Source organism: Hibiscus syriacus, unplaced genomic scaffold, assembly GCF_006381635.1.
Source record: "Hibiscus syriacus cultivar Baekdansim isolate YM2019G1 unplaced genomic scaffold, ASM638163v2 tig00112921_pilon, whole genome shotgun sequence".
In the NCBI taxonomy this organism is placed as follows: Eukaryota; Viridiplantae; Streptophyta; class Magnoliopsida; order Malvales; family Malvaceae; genus Hibiscus; species Hibiscus syriacus.
The window spans coordinates 1,321,295-1,328,797 of NW_024063419.1; the positions used below are offsets into that span (position 1 = coordinate 1,321,295).

Genomic DNA, 7,503 nt, shown 5'->3' on the forward strand with positions numbered 1-7,503 from the left:
TACGAACCAGTAATTATGGTGCTAAACCAATGTTGCGATCATATGGTGTTTCCATTTATTGATCCGAAATGAAGTTTTTTTTCTTCAACACCAAGCTTTGAAGTAGGATATGATGAAGATTTTTTTTTCCACAGAAGGGAAGATGAAATTTTAACAACAAGAAACTAGTGGAGTCAACTAAGATTGAACAACAGATTGTTGTTAAGCATCTCGAAATGATTTGGTCTGAATGGCTTTGTTCGAAATCTGATTAGATGTGGAGACATAAAAGGAATTAGGATAAATCCTCCTTATGATATGTTTCAAGAGTCAAATCAGAACATATATTGCTCTCTTGCTTTATCTACTAAGTTTGGCATATCTACATCTACATTCTTCAAAGATGATAGATTCTCTCTTCAAAGATGATAGATTCTCTTTTCAAAGAAGAAAGATTTATTGGATTTCTACACAAGTGAAGAAAGATCAAGTTCACCACTTTGAAATCAAATAAAGATGAACTAAACATTCATGCATCATATTTAGACATTTGCAAAATAGGGGCATTTTTCATTCATTTTATCCATGTTGAATATTTGACAGGAATTTCAAAGATTTTAGCAAATATTTGAATTCATCATTTAATGGATCAGCATTTCCAGTAGAGTTCATAATGAGAAGAACTCATCTGAAGAAGGAAGAAGAAGTTCATAATGAGAAGAACTTGTTCAACTTTTTGCTCGAATTCATCACTCGATGGATCAGCATCAGCATTTCCAGTAGAGTTCATAATGAGAAGAACTCATCTGAAGAAGGAAGAAGAAGTTCATAATGAGAAGAACTTGTTCAACCTTTTGCTCGAATTCATCACTCGATGGATCAACATCAACATTTCCAGTAGAGTTCACAATGAGAAGAACTCATTTGAAGAAGGAAGAAGAAGTTCATAATGAGAAGAGCTTGTTCAACCTTTTGCTCGAATTCATCACTCGATGCATCAACTTTTCCAGAGAAAGTTCATAATGAGAAGAACTTATCTGAAGAGGAAGAAGAAGTTCATAATGAGAAGAGCTTGTTCAACCTTTGCATGACTCTATCACAGAAGGAGATAAATCAGCATCGACATTTCCAGAAGTGTTCATAATGAGAAGAACTCATCTGAAGAAGGAGAAGAACTTGTTCAACCTTGCCTTAATTCATCACATATTGAAGTTGAATTAACAATCTTTTTTTGAAAGTCAGCATCTCCAGAAATAATTCATAATGAGAAGAATTCATCTGAAAAAGAAAAATAAGTTCATAATAAGAAGAATTTGTTCAACTTTTTGATAAATTGTCATCCCCAGTGGAAAAATGAAAGAATTCATAATGAGAAGAACATGTTCAACATTTCCATCCTAGTCAAGTGAAGTCAAATGGATAAAAACAATTTATTATCTTTTCGTCTTTTCCCTATTCTTGTTAGCACAATAATGAGCAAAGAGGGGCAGCTGAAGATACTAATTTTTTATCCATTTGTTTTTTATTATTTTTATTATTATATTATTATTATTATTATTTTATTTTACTATTATTTTTATTTTTATATTATTAATATTATTATTATTAATATTATTTACATTACAGGCCCAATTATTCCCGAGGCCCACTTACAACCAGACAACCTGGAGGCCCACTTACACCCATATCGGGCCAAATAATAACCTTAAACTTGTTTAGGGTTTGTATCTCAACCCTAACTGCCATCAATCATCCACCGTTGGATCTAATGAGATCCAACAGTCCACAGACGCGCCACAAAAACCCTAGGGTTATGATACCCTAGGGACTACACCGGTCGCCGCTGCTCCACGTCTCAGCCAGCTGTTACCAAGCCCCGCCATGCTTTAACAGAAACCTTCAGAAGAAGCAAGGATGGCCGTCCATGTTATGGCTTTAGGGTGAGTCACCACTTTAGGTTTGGTGACTCACCAAACTCTGTCTTATTAACCGGTCCGAGATGAGCTCCGGTTATGGCTATAAAGCCACCGAGCCCCCTACCAACGAAAAAACAGAGACCAATAGCAAGCAACCAAAATACAACCAACAAAAAAAAAGAGAGAAGAAAAAAAACTTACACTTGAGGCCTCGATCATCGCCGGAAGCACCAAACGTCGTCGGAAAATAGAAAATACCGAAGGTATTTTCTTAAATCTACTTCAATTAGGAGTCTTTTAGGGTCAACTAAGGCCAGATTCAACCTTAGGAATATTGGGCCTTTATTTTCGTGTAAAATAATATTTTCCAACCACCGAAGGCGGTGGCCGACGGCGGGATTGGCGGTGGCTGACGGCTGTCGATCGGCATCGGAATTACCTCCTATGAGGGAAGCTAGAGAGAAGCCATAGAGAATTTGTTCTCTCGGTTTTTAGAGAGAGAGAGGAAGAGAAAATGAAAATTTTGGCCTTAAGGCCGTTTGGTTTAGGGTTTAAATACCCCTCCTCGAACGACACTGTTTTGGGGAGGGGTGTATCTATAATTTTTAAAAATGGACAAATCATAAGCGCAACCATTAGAATTTTGTAAACTTTCACTGTAGTCACTGAAATCGAATTATGAACTTTTTAATTTGATCTCATAATTTTATTTTATTTTATTTTATTTTAGTCCTTTACATAAAATAATAGATATTTTAGGTAAAATAACATATTTAGTCCTCTAATTATAATAATTAATATTTTAACCCTGAATAGCATGTTTTAATTTAATTTAATTTGATGTTCGAATTTTATATAATTTTATTTTAGTCCTTAAATTAAATAAGGTAAAATATCATGTTTAGTCCCTATAACTTTAAATGATTAATTACGAATTAGGACACTTTATTTTAAAATGTTATAATTTAGTCAATAATTTTAATAATATAGTTTTAATTATATTTATTTTTGTTTATTTATATTTTTATATGTTTATATATTTAATTATTATTTTTATTACTATTATGTATTCATATAAATATATATAATAAATAATATATATTTTCTTATTTTTTATATTAAATAAAAATCCTATTTATAAATTTAATTTTATATAAATTACTTTTAGGAAAAATAATCATAGTTTAATATATATTTTTAATATTAAGAAAATGGATGTCTTAAAGCACCTAGAAGTCTTTTTCTGATATTCTTAAATAAATAAATATCCTATTTTTATAAATTATATATTAATTTTATAAATTATTTTTAAATAAATATTTATTTATTTTTTAATATTAAGAAATGTGATGTCTTAAAACACCTAGAAGTTATTTTATGATATTTCTAAGTAAATAAATATCTTATTTATAAAAATATAAAAATTAGTATATTTTCTTAAAATTATATTAATAAATTTGAAGAAATAGGATTATGAATTAAATATATTTTTGAATTCTTAAATTTCTAATAATAGAGACAATTTATAATTAATGAGTATCAATTTTGGGCATTATAGGGGTGCTAATCCTTCCTTAAATGTAACCGACCACAAATCTTTTTTTACTAAATTTTTTTGTTATAAGTATATCAGTTTTATCTTTTAAATTATGTTTTGTTCAAAACTATTTTAAAAGATTGTTTTTAGGTATTTGACCTACCTAACTCAAAAAGGTCAATGGTGACTCCCAAAACATTTTTTAATCAAAATCATTTACTTATTTATTTTATTTTCCCACCAAGTAAAAAATTCGTGCCCGGACAAAAACCTGTTACGATAAAATGCATTAAATAAGATAAAGAAATAAAATTCTACCTCTATATTACGTTAGTGCATAGCCACATCTTTATTGCAAGTTTACATATTTTTCTCAGCATGTAATGTGCTCTTAAATTATTATTATAGAATATGAAATAAAGTGAATACTTTAAGGGTGCGTTTGGTTCACGGAATGTAAGATTACCAGTGAGAATAAAAGATTACCAAAGAATATGATTACTGTGAATGTTTTATTTTGTGTTTGGTTGGTTTAGCAGGAATGTAAGATTTCTGTGTTTGGTTAAAAGAATAAAAGATGATTAGAATGTATATTTTACCAAATTGTCCTTATTATATATATATATTTTTTAACAAGTTGAAAAATATTTATATATATTCTTTAAAAAATTTAAATTCATAAAATTTATATAATTTTTTTACAAAATTAAAAAAATAAAAAGGTTTAATGAAAGGGTAAAATTTTATTTTTTCCCTGAACTTCATATAAAAATTTAGTTATAGACTTTTTTTTGTAAATCTAAAATAGTTTAAGGATAAATTCGTAATTTAATCTTCGTAGAATTTTTATTATTCAATAACAGAATAAGGATATTTTTGAAAGAAACAAAATTTTAAGGGCAATTTAGTCTAAAACGTCGGTAATCCAACAATACCTAAGGTAAGGGAGGTAATGACATTCCCGGTAATATACCAAAAAAAATCTACTATTGGTAATGTAAGATTACGTGGAATAACATTCCCGGTCAACCAAACGGGGAATATGAATTTCATTCCTATGAGAATCTCACATTCCCCCGACCAAACACACCCTAATAAGCAAACAGAATTACCAAGCCAATGTCCCTGAAATGCTGTTCACTTAACAGGGTAACTAGAGTCCATAGCAATACCAGAGGCCTCTTTCATCAGAGACCTCACGTAGCATCCTTATATAGCCGGATTCGCCCCAGGAGGTGCCCCAGGAATTCTTAACCATCCAGTACTTGTTGCCGTTATCTTCTCCATAGCCAACTACTGTAACTCCATGGTTGAGTTGATATCCACAATCTCCGGTGAAGATACCGCTACTGTAGAATTGAAATTCATACCCTCCTGCATCGATGGCAACTGATACAGGTTGCTTGGCTACTCCAAATAGCAGGCTTTTTTCCATGTTTGCATGTAATAATTTGAATCCACTAATCGTAGCTGCATTATTGTAGCTTCTTTACCCTTGCAACTGCCATCAATTCCCGACTATGGGTAGTCTTTATCGGCTGCGATTCCACCTTTCTTTATGATGAATTCGAATGCTTTGGTCATGTCTCCACCGTTGCAGCCTTCGTTAAACGAGTTGGTGTCACAATCAACCAGTTCTTGTTCTGAAAGAGATATCAACTTCCCGGTCTTAATTTGATTGATCCCTTCTACGGCCGCCACTGCCGAGAACGCCCAACAACTTCCTGTATCATCACAAGGTAGGTGATGTTAAATCATGCTTGACATCAATGCCACACATTAATTTAATTTTTTTTTAGGATAAAAATTCATTAACAAAGCAAATAAGTGTCATACCACAGCTGCCTTGATCTTTGACACCAGTCACTGCACCTTTCTTTCTCCAGTCTATGCTCTTTGGCAAATCGTGATACTTGTCTTGTTGGAAGCTCTTGGTCTCACCTGGAAACCTTAACCTCTGGTAACCCAAATACACAGCTCTGAACTCATCATTTAACATGTCTGCAAATTTGTTGTCAACCAGCTTGTATGATAGGTTCCGAGAATTGATGCAATCAATGAACAGAGCATTGGACTTATAACCCATTCGTTCTTGTTCTTGTACTTCCGGCCATGTCGGCTCAACCATCGTTCGTATCTTTCGAGCATTTTGTCAGAATCGTACCCTACGGAGCAGTTGTATTGGCACCATACTCCCGAGCACATCCATAAGGCACACGCAAGTAAAAGGGTGAAACTAGCATTCCCCATCTGCAAATTTTTTATCCCAAAAGCTGGATATGCTGCAAAAGGAGAAGATTGGTTTGTGTTGTGCTTATAAAATAAACAAAGTTTAGAATTGTTTTGACACGCATTTTGGTTCGTTTAATATGTGCTTATACTATGTATGCTTTTGTTTTGGTTATGTTATTGGCTGTTTGTTCATGTTATTTGCGCTTGTTAATTTCAACGGGGCAACTCTTCTGTGGTTTTGCCATCAAGATTGCATACTGCCTTAGTAGAGATGATGAAGATGAGGGCAGATGAAAGAACAAATCTATTTAGTTGTGTAGTAAATAATAGAATTTGTTGCTTCTTTAGCAATTTTTTATACAGACAAAACATGAAGTCCCCTCGTCTTGCCCCTTGTTATTGTCATGAAGATGGTAGTATCTGGTTCATAGTGTTTTGGATATGCATAGTCAATGGGATTTAATTATGGTCCAATGCCCCAAGCTTGACCTACTGATGCAGGGGGATCCGAGACAGATGATGCTGAGCTGTCAGATTGCACTTTGATGGCGTTGAGATACCATGAGTTGGCAGATTAGCACAAAGGCGGGAGTTGATTGTGATATGTTCCTCATTGGGGCCGTTTTGAGTGTGTTTCAATCTTTTGGCCATAACATTGGCTACGGGTGTCGGAATCGCGCATAAGACCCAATTCGGAAAGCCCCTTTCGACGCACACGCTGACTACATGGAGCATAGCTCCATGTGCCCCTTTTTCGACCTCAAATTCTATCGTTTTCCCCTCCAAATCACTAGTTTTATCTATTTTTTACTATTTATGGTAATATTTCGCTTGTCAGTTAGGAAGTCATTTTAAATTTGATTTGGGCCGGATTTTTTGCAGATTGTTTATTTTATTTTGAATTTCAATTTTGAGTGATTTTCGAGATTTTTCTATTTTTGGTAAAATTCGGATAAACATAATTTTTGGCTATAACAGTCCGGTTTGTGGACTGATTTTTGCATTGTTTAATTTTATATTATTCTATTAAACCTAGAGACTTTTTCTCTGGTTTTTGGGTGAATTTTCTCTTGTGAATCATCTGTTGGAAGTATCCTGTAGGATAATCGCTATTCTGTCCGACGTCAGTTGGCATCAGAGCTTCAACATCTTCCTGGGAAATTTCACTAGTGTCAATGGCTGGAGGTCGTGGTCGTGGCCGTCATGAGAAGGTTCTGAATGAGGAAGCCCAACGCCATGATCGCAGTGTTCAAGATGCGATGATTGCAGATTTGCAGAGGCAAGTCGCAGAATTAACCCAGGGCCTGGCGGCGCAGGATTTTGAGGATCGTGAGGCCTCTGATCACGATACTAATTCCACTTTCGAAAACACATATAACAATCGTACTCTATTCTGGGAGCACCGTGGTCGGGAGGAGCGCCATGGAGACCTCAATTTTCGGGTCGATCTCCCCGAGTTTTCTGGTACGTTACAGGCCAAGGGATTCGCGGATTAGATTAATGAAGTGGAGCATATTTTTGATTATAAGGAAGTCTCCGATTGTGTGAAAGTGAAACTGATTGCCATCAAACTCAAGGGCAGAACATCTGCGTGGTGGGAGCAGTTGTGATGTTCACGAGACAGGCATGGCAAGGCCAAGATCACTGATTGGGAGAAGATGAAGAAGAAGATGAAGGGCACTTCCTTCCCTTCGGCTACACGCAAACCTTGTTTCAGCGACTTCATACGTTGAGGCAGGGCGCACGATCAGTCGATGATTACACGGAGGAGTTTTACCAATTGGTCGCCCGAAACGATTTATCTGAGACGGAGGAGCAGATGGTGGCGCGGTATTTGGG

General features: G+C 34.6%; 1 pseudogene; it reads right to left on the reverse strand.

Annotated features, from left to right (window-relative positions):
- Positions 1–4,569: 4,569 nt before the first annotated feature.
- On the reverse strand, positions 4,570–5,687 carry LOC120184503 (annotated as a pseudogene).
- Positions 5,688–7,503: the final 1,816 nt, after the last annotated feature.